The following is a 12,825-nucleotide window of genomic DNA, read 5'->3' as shown; positions in this document are numbered from 1 at the left end:
CTAGGATTTTATTTTTCTACATAGTATGTTTCATGAAACTCAGTTACATGAATGTGTGTATGTGTACAAGGTTATTATATAAAATATATGTCCTTCTGTGAATTATTGTCAAGAATTTTAAAAACTAAGAGGCCAGCACAGTGGCTCACACCTGTAATCCCAGCACTTCGGGAGGCCAAGGTGGGTGGATTGCTTGTGCCCAGGAGTTTTGAGACCAGCCTGGGCAACACATTGAAATCCTGTCTCTACAAAAAATACAAAAATTTGGCCAGGCTTGGTGGTGTGCACCTGTAGTACCAGCTACTTGGGAGGCTGAGGTGGGAGGATCACTTGAGCCCAGTAGGTCGAGGCTACAGTGAGCTGTGATCGTGCAACTGCACTCTAGTCTGAGCAACAGAGCGAGACCCTGTCTTGAAAAAAAAATTTTTTTTAAATACTGCTTTTTTTTTTTTTTTTTTTTTTTGGAGACAGAGTTTCACTCTTACTGCCCAAGCTGGAGTGCAGCGGCACAATCTTGGCTCACTGCAACCTCCGCCTCTGGGGTTCAAGCAATTCTTCTGCCTCAGCCTCCCAAGTAGCTGGGATTACAGGCACGCGCCACCATGCCCAGCTAATTTTTTTTGTATTTTTAGTAGAAACAGGGTTTCACCGTGTTAGCCAGGCTAGTCTCAAACTCCTGACCTCAGATGATCCACCCACCTCAGCCCCCCAAAGTGCTGGGATTGCAGGCATGAGCCACCAGGCCTGGCCTAAATAGCGCTTTTAACACTTATTTTTATACTCAAATCTGTTCCCCTGTCCACAGCCATCGCCTTGCTTCCTCTTTTCCATCAGAGCCTTGTTGATGTTCTGTTACTCCCTGTCTATGTACTTTTCCTTTTTTGTTCTAATTCCAGGAAATGAGTCTTTTTTTTTTTTTTTTTTTTTTTTTTGAGATGAAGTTTCACTCTTGTTGCCCAGGCTGGAGTGCAGTGGTGCAACCTCGGCTTACTACAATGTCCACCTCCCGGATTCAAGGGGTTCCCCTGCCTCAGCCTCCCGAGTAGCTGGGATTACAGGTGCCCACCACCACACCCGGCTAATTTTTTGTATTTTTAGTAGAGACGGGGTTTCACCATTTTGATCAGTCTGTTCTCGAACTCCTGACCTTAGGTGATCCACCCACCTCAGCCTCCCAAAGTGCTGATATTACAGGCGTGAGCTACCACACACCACCGGAAGTGAGTCTTAATGCCAGTCTTGGTTTAGCAATATGCTGGGTTTTTTTAGATGGGCATGTGTTATAATTCAGCTAATGAGACATTTAGGCCATCTATCGGGATATTTCTGTGACTTCCCCTGTTCTCAAAAAGGATACAAGAGGCCAGGTGCAGTGGCTCCCACCTGTAATCTCAGCACTTTGGGAGGCCGAAGCAGGTGGATCACTTGATGTCAGGAGTTTGAGACCAGCCTGGCCAACATGGTGAAACCCCATCTCTACTAAAAAAAAAATACAAAAATTAGCTGGGTGTGGTGGTGTGTGCCTGTAATCTCAGCTACTCGGGAGGCTGAGGCAGGAAAATCGCTTGAACCTGAGAGGGAGAGGTTGCAGTGAGCAGAGATTGTGCCACTGCACTCCAGCCTGGGCAACAGAACGAGACTCTGTCTCAAAAAAAAAAAAAAAAAAAAAGGCCAGACACGGTGGCTCACACCCGTAATCCCAGCACTTTGGGAGGCCAAGGCGGGCAGATCATGAGGTCAAGAGATCGAGACCATCCTGGCTAACATGGTGAAACCCTGTCTCTACTAAAAATACAAAAAAGTTAGCTGGGTGTGGTGGCGCATGCCTATAATCTCAGCTACTTGGGAGGCTGAGGCAGGAGAATTGCTTGAACCCGGGAGGCGGAGGTTGCAATGAGCGGAGATCGCACCACTGCACTCCAGCCTGGCAACAGAGCGAGACTCCTCAAAAAAAAAAAAAAAAAAATCAGGACACAAGAAAGAAGATAGTGATGATGGTGATTTGTTTGTTTGTTTGTTTGTTTTAGAGAGGGTCTAATTCCATCACTCAGCTGGAATGCACTTTGCAATCACGGCTCACTGCAGCCTCCTCCAGGCTCAAGTGATCTTCCTGCCTCATCGTTTTTATTTTTTTGTAGAGACAGGGGTCTCACTGTGTTGCCCAGGCTGTCCTTGAACTCCTGGCCTCAGGTGGTCCTCCTGCCTCAGCCTCCAGAAGTGCTGGAATTACAGACGTGAGCCACTGAGCCTGGCCTGAAATCCAATTTTTAATGTTGCCTCAAAGATACCGAAAACATAGTGAGGGACAAATGGCACGTCTGTTGGACACATCAGACAGTGGCCATAGATTTGCTAGTTTAGCCATTCACTGGGGTACAAGGTGAAGCCTGAAGTTTTCCAAACTTCAAACTTGAAGTTAAAGTGCTTCTATCCACTTCCAGGGGTTGGTGCCCCTGTGCCAGACAGAGCAAACGGGAGGTAGCTGCTCTTCAACCCCTTTCTCCTTTTCCTAGGCCCTCTGCAGCCCCACCACACTTGGTCCCCACGCTGACCGGCTAAGGGTGTGTTGAGCCCGCCTGAGGCCCAAGCCTTCCCTCTGCCCAGAGCTGGGGACTCCTGGCCAATGGGCACTCCAGCTCACAGACCCTCGGTATTAGGTGGCTCCTTCATAGACCACGGACAGAGCCTGGGCTGCAGAACAGAACCCACACCCGGGCGCAAACCACTACTCAGGGCTGCTTCCTGGGATAGCGAAGAAAGGCTTTGGGAGTGGGCGGACCGAGGGCGCAGGGCGCTTCTCCTCCAGGTCCTCGGCTCGGCCACCCCGGTCCGGCAAATGGCGGAACAGACCCAGCCTGCCCTTCACTGAGCGCCATTGGGAGCTGGTGCCCCTGCCTCGGCCACAGTCGCGATCTCGGAAAATCCAGAGCCAGAGCTGTAGTTATACAGAAGACTCCAGTGCTCCATACCCACCCTGGGTGGCAAGGCCTGCAGGTGAGCATTGTGAGCATGCGGTTGGCGCCTGCAGTGAACACCTCCGTCCCCCATCCTGGGTTCCTCGTGCGCGCGCCCTACCCAACAGCCTCGCCCGGGCGCGCGCGGAGTCTGGAGCGTGGGGCACAAGCAAAAGGGACGGTGAGGCACCTGGACCCCGACCCGGAGATGCTGAAATTAGGGGTTTTGACGTGGGACAGGTGGAATTGGAGTTAGAAGGTGAGTGTTAGCAGAAAGTCCCATAGACAGGAGTCAGGAGACCCAAGTTAGTCGTGGGACTGTCACTCCCTAACCGAAGTGGCCTAAGATTTCTGTGAGGCTATACTTTTTTTTTCTTTCTTTCTTTTTTTTTTTTTTTTGGCGGGGCCTGGAGTGGGAGGATGGCAGACAGACCCTTTCTCTGGTGCCCAGGTTGGCATGATCACAACTCACTGCAGTCTCAACCTCCAAGGCTCAAGTGATCCTCCCACCACAGCCTCCTGGGACTATAGGCGTATGCCACCCCACTAATTTTGGTATGTTTTGTAGCAATGGGGTCTCACTGTGTTGCCCAGGCTGTTCTTGAACTCCTGGGCTCAAGCAGTCCTCCCACCTCAGCCTCCTAAAGTGCTAGGATTACAGGCCTGAGCCACTGTGCCCAGCCCCCAGTCTTTTTCTAACCACTCTTTTCTACATGGATGAAAAATACCTATTGATAAATAAACACATATATGATAGTACCTACCTAATGCAGTTACTGTGTGAAATAACTGAATTAATACATGTAATGCACTTAGGAGACTGCCTGATGTTTAGTAAGTGCTACACAAGTAATAAATAAATGTTAAAAGAGGCTTATAAATGAGTAATTTCAATTAAATGAGGGACTGTAGAGAAGACTGGCGAAGAATTAAGCACAAAGGTCTTTGTAGAGGAAGTAAATACATGGCAGGCTGTAAAATGATCATTCACAAGCAGTTCAGGCCGGGTGTGGTGGCTCACGCCTGTAATTCCAGCACTTGGGGAGGCCAAAGTGGGAGGATCAGTTGAGGTCAGGAGTTCAAGACCAGCCTGGCCAACATGGTGAAACCCCATCTCTACTGAAAATAAAAAATTAGCTGGTCATGGTGGCAGGCACCTGTAGTCCCAGCTATTTGGGAGGCTGAGGCAGGAGAATCACTTGAACCCAGGAGGCAGAGGTTTCAGTGAGCCAAAATCAAGCCCCTGCACTCTAGCCTGGGCGACAGAGCAAGACTCCATCTCAAAAAAAAAAAGAAAAAAAAAAAGTTAGCCGAGGGCTGTGGCAGGCACCTGTAATCCCAGCTACTTGGGAGGCCAAAGTGGGAGAATCGCTTGAACCTGGGAGGCAGAGGTTGCAGTGAGCTGAGATCATGCCTCTACACACCAGCCTGGGCAACAGAGACTCCATCTCAAAAAAAAAAAGAAGTCCATATGAGCCTATGAAAAACACCTTGCTCGGGTTGTTTCGACAGAGTCACCCAAAGCTACCTTCCTTCTAGCTTTGCCTTTGAGCTCTGTAAATTACTTCAAAGAAACTTACACTTAAACTGAATCTAATGCAATTGTTCCTGTTATTTTTTTTCCCAGTTCCACACCCTATTTTAAGTCTAACACCTTCACTTTGTACTTTTGCCTTTGGATTCTAACGTGAAGAAGGAAAAGTCCTTCAATGCAGAAAACGGTGAAAAAAAAAATACCTGCCAGGACCTTATAAGGAGAAACCAAAAAATAAACTGGCCATGGTTTTGCAAGGTGGGCAAAGCCAGGAAGAGGAGATCGGGAGAGAGAGGTCCGATGTGAAGATGTGCACAGAGATATCTGGAAAATAAGCCCAGAAAAAATAGTCTTCATAACCCATATAGGGGAAAGTGGAAAAAAACTTGGGCAGAGTTCTAACGTGGTGTGTCATCACAGGACACATGCCAGAGAGAAGCCCTACCAGTGTAAAGAATGTAGGCCAGGCGCAGTGGCTCATGCCTGTAATCCCAGCACTTTGGGAGGTCGAGGCAGGTGGATCATGAGGTCAGCAGATCAAAACCACCCTGGCTAACACGGTGAAACCCCCATCTCTACTAAAAATACAAAAAAAAATCCGGGCATGGTGGCAGGTGCCTGTAGTCCTAGCTACTCGAGAGGCTGAGGCAGGAGAATGGCATGAACCTGGGAGGCGGAGCTTGCAGTGAGCCAAGATCGCACCACTGCACTCCAGCCTGGGTGACAGAGCGAGACTCCGTCTCAAAAAAAAAAAAAAAAAGAATGTAGGAAAAGCTCCAGCCAGAGCAGAGCTGAGAGTGCATACCCAGGAGAGGCCCCAAACATGTGGCAAGTGCAAGAAGAGCTTTAGTTCTGGCTCAGGCCTCACCATGAATTGCACCAGGGACAGGTGATATCATTGCCTTGACTGTGAGAACACTTTACATGCACCACTGGGATGGTGCATGGAAGAATCCACACTGAAACAAAACTGTAACATGTAGTGAGAGTGGCAGAAGCTTCAGGCCAAGCTCAGCTCTCATCACCACCAGGTAGCTCCACTGAAGAGCAATTCCACCCTTACGGCGAGTGTGGGAAAAGCTTCACGTCAAGCTCATGCTTCACTGTGCACCAAGAATCCGCCTGGGGAGAGACCCTACAGTGTAATGGGTGTGAAAAGGCTTCCAGCCTCAGCATGACATTTGTGGTAGACAGAAGAGAAGCCCTGTAAATCCTGGAGGTGGGAAAGTTTGGGCCACAGCATTAGCTTAATTTTACATTATAGAATCTACCTGAGAGATAAACCTTACGAGTGTCATGCATGGGAGAAGAGATTTGGTGGAGACCTCATCTTTTAAGATGCCAGAAAACCCACATCTCAGGAGTGACGTGACAGAGAAAAGCTCTAAAAGACTAGGTTTCTGGCCGGGCACGGTGGCTCACGCCTGTAATCCCAGCACTTTGGGAGACGGAGGCGGGCGGATCATGAGGTCAGGAGATCGAGACCATCCTGGCTAACACAGTGAAACCCTATCTCTACTAAAAGTACAAAAAATTAGCTGGGTGTGGTGGCGGGTGCCTGTAGTCCCAGCTACTCGGGAGGCTGAGGCAGGAGAATGGCATGAACCCAGGAGGTGGAGCTTGCAGTGAGCCAAGATCATGCCACTGCACTCCAGCCTGGGCGACAGTGCAAGACTCCGTCTCAAAAAAAAAAAAAAAAAGGACTCGGTTTCTGCTGGGGTCAGTGGCTATCACATGTAATTCCAGCACTTTCAGAGGTCAAAATGGGAGGATCACTTGAGGCCAGGAGTTCAAGACCAGCCTGAGCAACATAGCAAGACCTCAACACTACAAAAAATTTTAAAAATTAGGAAGGCTCAGTGGTGCACCCATAGTCCTGGCTATTCAGGAGGCTGAGGCAAGAGGATCACTTGAGCCCAGGAGTTCAAGGCTGCAGTGAGCTGTGATTGTGCCACTGTACTCCCGCCTGGGCAACAGGGAAAGACCCTGTCTCAGGGGAAAAAAAAAAAAAAAGACTAGATTTCCTTGGTCATAAGCAACAATACCCAGCAAAGGAAAGAAACCACTATTCCAAAGGTGTGTGTCTTGTGAATAAAATACCACATGAGCGAAGACATCTGGTGTTTTCCTTCACCCCAGGGTTAATTACATGGCGTTGAATAGATAGCCCAGGCAGGGGAGAGAGTGTGTGTTTTCACTTCCCATGTTCTATCTTCACATGTCAGCCAGTGGAAAAAATACTGAGCAAGGGTCAGGGATGTCAAGACCAAGGGAAGATTCCCTGATAGGAAGGGACATAACCCTTGAAATATAACAGGGTTATCTAAGCCACAAATGCTGATTTTAGGGTGACCTCTGAGAGTTTTCTCTTGACCTCCACTCATCACTCTTTGGCTTTATTTGCTGGCCCTGGCTAAGCACGTGGGCTCCCTCAGGGAAATATCATCGAGGTTAACAATCATGCTTAGGTTTTTAAGAAATACAAGTGTTTTCTGTACTAGTACTGAATGATCATTATGTAGAGAATGTATATCATCAAAGCAAAAGGGAAAAAAAATAAGGCCAAGCGTGGTGGCTCATGCCTGTAATTCCAGCACTTTGGGCAGCTGAGGCAGGTGGATCACCTGAGGTCAGGAGTTCAAGACCAGCCTGGCAAACATGGTGAAACCCCATCTCTACCAAAAAAATACAAAAATTAGCTGGGCGTGGTGATGGGTGCCTATAGTCCCAGCTACTCGGGAGGCTGAGGCAGGAGAATCGCTTGAACCCAGGAAGTGGAGATTGCAGTGAGCTGAGATCATGCCACTGCACTCCAGCCTGGGGGACAGAGTGAGACCCTGTCTCAAAAAACAGGAAAAAAGGTAATTTTCTTCCCTCTTTTTTATTATTACTTTGAGCTGCCAAAGTACTTTTTTTTTTCTTTTTGCCTACTTTCTCATTTGTAGTGCAGACTCTGTAAACCTGCCTTTTCCCCACTCTCTAACATGCCATCCATGCCTGGTAATGCTTTGGTGTTCTCTTACTTTAGGTATGATTGTTTTCACTACCCCCAGTGCTCCTAATGCAATTCCCCTCAGCCAGTTTTTCCTCTATGTCCCTTCTTTTGGAATTTTCAGATAGCCCTAGTGGGTCCACAGACATTCTGAGATTGTGCATCAGACTCAAAATATGGACTTTTCTGGGGGAAAGGCTAGTGGATTTCAACAGATTCTAAGAAGGCTACCTTATCCCCAAAATGTTAAGACCAATTGCTTTAGGAAGTCTTTAATGTTCTTATGGGTTTTTCTTCCTAAAGAGACAGCAGGGCCAGGTGTAGCAGCTCATGCCTGTAGTCCCAACACTTTGGGAGGCCGAAGTGGGCTGAAGTCAGAGGATCGCTTGATCTGTTGCCCAGGAGTTTGAGATGAGCCTAGGCAACATGGCAAAACCCTATCTCTACGAAAATGCAAAAATCAGCCAGGCACGATGGTGTGTGCCTATGGACCCAGCTACTCAGGAGGCTGAGGTGGAAGGATTGCTTGAGGTCAGGAGTTAAGAGACCAGCCAGGGCAACATGTGAGAGCCCGTCTCCTCACACAAAAAAATTAAAAATGATGGTGAGCGCCAAGAATGATGGTGAGCACCTGTAGTCCCTGCTGCTCAGGAGGTCGAGGTGGGAGGATCACTTGAGCCCAGGAAGTCAAGGGTATAGTGAACCATAGTCACACCATTGCACTCCAGCCTGGGTGACAGTGTGAGACTCTGTCTTAACAACAACAACAAAAAAAGCAGATTTTAATCATTTCCCCCTTTTTCACTTTTAACAAATGGAAATAACTCAATGTAAAAATTAACTGTTTCATATTCCAATTGATCGCCTTAGAGCTATACTGTTCCATCGGTGTCAGGTTCACGACTACGCCAACTGTCATGCCCAGGGTCAGGTTCCAACTCATGCTGAGGTCCAAAGGGAGTGAGTGGATGAGCAGATAGCTGAAAACACTCAGGGGGCCGTAGGCAGGTGAAATGTAGTTTTATTTAGCAGCTCTCATCAGCAGCTCACTTACACTAGTTCTCTTACACTGTCCACCTTGTCTCGGCTGCTTAGTCAGGTGGCTCCCACACACAGCTGTGCGGCTGGCTCTTCAATACCAGCTACTTAGGAGGCTGAGGCAGGAGAATCGCTTGAACTCAGGAGGCAGAGGTTGCAGTGAGCCGAGATCGCGCCACTGCACTCCAGCCTGGGCGAGAGAGTAAGACTCCACCTCAAAAAAAAAAAAAAAATCCTTAATTTGCTAATATTCACAAAGGAGAATACACTTGTGCATTCATTTCCCAGGTCTGCTGTAACAAAGTACCACAAACTGGGTGGTTTAAAACAATAAAAATGTATTGTCTCTCAGTACTGGAGTTTAGAAGTCAGAAACTAAGGTGTCAGCAGGTCTATGCTCCCCCTGAAACTTGCAAGGGAAACCTTGGCTCTTCATAGCTTCTGGTGGTTTGCTGGCAATCTTTGGCATTCCTTGACTTGCAGCTGCATAACCCCAGTCTCTGCCCTTGCCATCACGTGACCTTCTCTCTTGTGTGCCTGTGTCCACACAGTCAGCTTCTCATAAGGACATCAGTCACTGGATTAGGGGCTCATCCCATCCCAGTAAGATCTTGTCTCTTTTTTTTTTTTTTTTTTTTTTTTTGAGACAGAATCTCACTCTGTTGCCCAGGCTGGAGTGCAGTGGCGCAATCTCAGCTCACTGCAACCTCCGCCTCCCGGGTTCAAGCGATTCTCCCTGCCTCAGCCTCCAGAGTAGCTGGGATTACAGGCGCCCGCCACGCCCAGCTAAGTTTTGTATTTTTAGTAGAGTCGCGGTTTCACCATATTGGCCAGGCTGGTCTTGAACTCCTGAACTCAAGTGATCCACCTGCCTCGGCCTCCCAAAGTGCTGGGATTACAGGTATGAGCCACCATGCCCGACCGAGACCTTGTCTTAACTAATTATATCTGCTATGGTTCTATCTCCAATAAGGTCACATTCTGAGGTACTAGGGGCTGGGACTTCAATAATTCCTTCTGGCTGGGGAGAAGTGGAGAACACAGTTTATGACAACTTGTAATTTGCACCTATCTAATCACACCAAACAGATCTGAAAGAGTTGTCAAAAAGAGGCTAGTATCCTGATAAGGGACGGCCAATATGAATTTATACGAAACATGGTAAGAAGGGGCATAGTTTGGCTTCAAGCCAAACTTGAAGTAAAGTAGGACTTCATTTTTAAGGAGGCAAAAATTCCTGTTGAAAGTCTTTGCTTTCACCTTCACCCCAATGTTTTTTTTTTTCTTATTTTTCTTTCTCTTTCCTTTTTTTTTTTTTTTTTGACAGAGTCTTACTCTGTCGCCCCGGCTGGAGTGCAGTGGCATGATCTCGACTCACTGCAACCTCCACCTGCCAGGTTCAAGCGATCCTTCCACCTCACCCTCTTGATTAGCTGGTAATACAGGCGCCTGCCACTACACCCAGCTAATTTTTTGTATTTTTAGTAGGGATGGAGTTTCACCACGTTGGCCACACAGTCAGCTTCTCATAAGGACACCAGTCACTTTGGATTAGGGGCTCATCCCATCCCAGTAAGACCTCATCTTCTTTTTTTTTTTTCATCAGTTCAAGACTGATGGTCCTCACTCTCGACCTCAAGTGATCCACATGCCTCGGCCTCCCAAAGTGCTGCGATTACAGGCATGAGCCACTGTGCCTGGCCCACCCCAATGTTTTAAAGAGACTGGGCACAATGCCGCAGAAGAATTCTGAAACACTATTCCATTATTTCATTTATTTATTTATTTATTTTGCAATAGGGTCTTGCTCTGTTGCTCAGGCTAGCATGCAGTGGTGTGATCATAGCTCACTGCAGCCTTTAATTCCTGGGCTCAAGTGATCCTCCCACCTCAGCTTCCCAAGTAACTAGGTCCAGATGCGTGCAGCATCACATCCAACTAATTTATTTTATTTTTTGTAGACGGTGGGGCACTGGCAGAGTAGGGAGGATCTCACTATGTTGCCCAGGCTGATCTTGAATTCCTGGGCTCAAGCAATCCTCCTGCCTTGGCCTCTCAAGATGCTGGGATTACAGGCATGAGCCACAGTGCCTGGCCTTATTCTGCCTATTAAAGACAGCACCTTTTAATGGCTGTTGGTTTAAAGAGTGTATGAACCAAGCATGATGGCTCATGCCTATAATCCCAACATTTTTAGGAGGCAGAGACAGGAGTATTCCTTGATCCTAGGAGTTCAAGACCAGCCTGGGCAACATAGTGAGACCCCATCTCTACCAAAAATAGAAAATAAATAGCCTGGTGCTGTGGCCCATGTCTGTAATGCCAGCACTTTGGGAGGCTGAGACGGGTGAACTGCTTGAGCTCAGGAGTTTGAGACCAGTCCAGGCAACATGGCAAAACCCTGTCTCTACCAAAAATACAAAAATGAACCACGTATGGTGGCACATGCCTCTGGTCCCAGCTACTTGGGAGGCTGAGGTGGGAGGATCACTGGCACCCGGGAAGTTGAGGCTGCAGTGAGCTGTAATCATGCCACTCCACTCCAGCCTGGGTGACAAAGCGAGACCCTGTCTCAAAAAACAAACAATGGTCCCCATGGCCACATGCCCACTGCTGCACCTCTGGCTGTAATGTGAATGGTCTGGGGTGATGTTATATAACCAGCCCCTGCAAACCAGGATAGCCACTACCAAGCTTCTCAGTGATGCTGATGGCCCCCCAACCAGGGCATTCCTTGGAACCTTGGTAAACAGAATGCTCTCCAGACCCTCCTAAGGAACATAAGTGAAGGTGGGTTGCTTGGTCTTATCTTCTAGTTCCATCCTAGTTTGTGTATGTATGAATCTTTGGATCCCTTTGTTAAGTCTGCCATGGTTTTGTCATCTCTACGTCATTTAATGTGGGCCACTGACTTTTCTAAGCTTTCAAGAATCACTCCAAGGCCAGGTGCAGTAGCTCATGCCTGTAATCCCAACATTTGGGAGGCCAAGGCTGGAGGATCACTTGAGCCCAGGAGTTCGAGACCACTCTGGGCAGCATAGGGAGATACCATCTCTCCAGAAAAAATATTTTTTCTTTTTTTTTTTTTTTTGAGACAGTGTCGCTCTGTCAACTGGGCTAGAGTGCAGTGGCGTGATCTCAGCTCACTGCAACCTCTGCCTCCCGGGTTTAAGCGATTCTCCTGCCTCAGCCTCTGGAGTAGCTGGGACTATAGGCATGCGCCACTATGCCCAGCTAATTTTTGTATTTTAAGTAGAGACCGGGTTTCACCATGTTGGTTGGCCAGGATGGTCTCGATCTCTTGACCTCGTGATCTGCCCGCCTCAGCCTCCCAAAGTGCTGGGTTTATAGGCATGAGCCACCGCGCCCAGCTAAAGTATGTTTTTTAAAAATTAGCCACTCATGGTGGCATGTGCCTGTAGTCCCAGCTATTCAGGAGGCTGAGGTGGCTAGACCACTTGAGCCCAGGAGGTCAAGGCTGCAGTGAGCTGTGATTGCACCACTGCACTCTAGCCTGGGCAGCAGAGCAAGACCCTGTCTATAAAAAAATTAAAAAGCTACCAAGAAGGTCCTCTGACACACACTTGGCATTAAATTGGTGGTTATTTGCCCTGTCATTTTCTTCTCTTCAAGGATTCAGTGACTTTCAGCAAGAGCCACCCAATTCCATAATCTTTATTTTCCTGTTTGTCCCAAACCTCTACAAGTCAATAGATCGCTTTCCACCTGTATCTCATCCCAGTTCCCCACAAGTGAATGACTTAGTGACTGGACAGGTACCACATGCCAGGACTATTAACAGTGATGCGGGTCTTCACTCCCTCCTGGCAAGTGACCAACTCCACAATCCACTCTCACAGCAGCTTCCTAGGACCACTTGTGGCACCAAATGTCTTAGATCAGGTTCTCTAAAGCAGAGCCTGAGACAGGGATTCAGAACCATGTGATTGACAGTGTGATTTATTTGGGAAACGCCTTTGAGGGAGGGAATGAAACAGGATAGAGAAGGGAGAGAGCTTAGCACGGATGAAGGCTCAGAAAAAGTCTAGCTTGGCCTGATCCAAGGGTGCCAGAGCAGTCATAGCACCCTGGAGTTTTCTCCGCTTTAATCAAATGAACCAGGTGTTGGGGTGTAGAGAGGAAGTGACTCCTGGGTGAGGTGAGATGGCTCTCATCTCCTGAGGGCAATTCTCCAGTTTCTGGAGAACAAGAGCTGTGAGCACTTGCAGCCCAAACTCAGAGCAGCTGGGGATGGGGGTCTCAGCTTGGTAGAGGGGACTGGACAGGGCACCACAGTGTACAACACA

The sequence above is a fragment of the Pan troglodytes genome, chromosome 6, assembly GCF_028858775.2.
Source record: "Pan troglodytes isolate AG18354 chromosome 6, NHGRI_mPanTro3-v2.0_pri, whole genome shotgun sequence".
In the NCBI taxonomy this organism is placed as follows: Eukaryota; Metazoa; Chordata; class Mammalia; order Primates; family Hominidae; genus Pan; species Pan troglodytes.
This window is presented reverse-complemented; position numbering follows the sequence as displayed.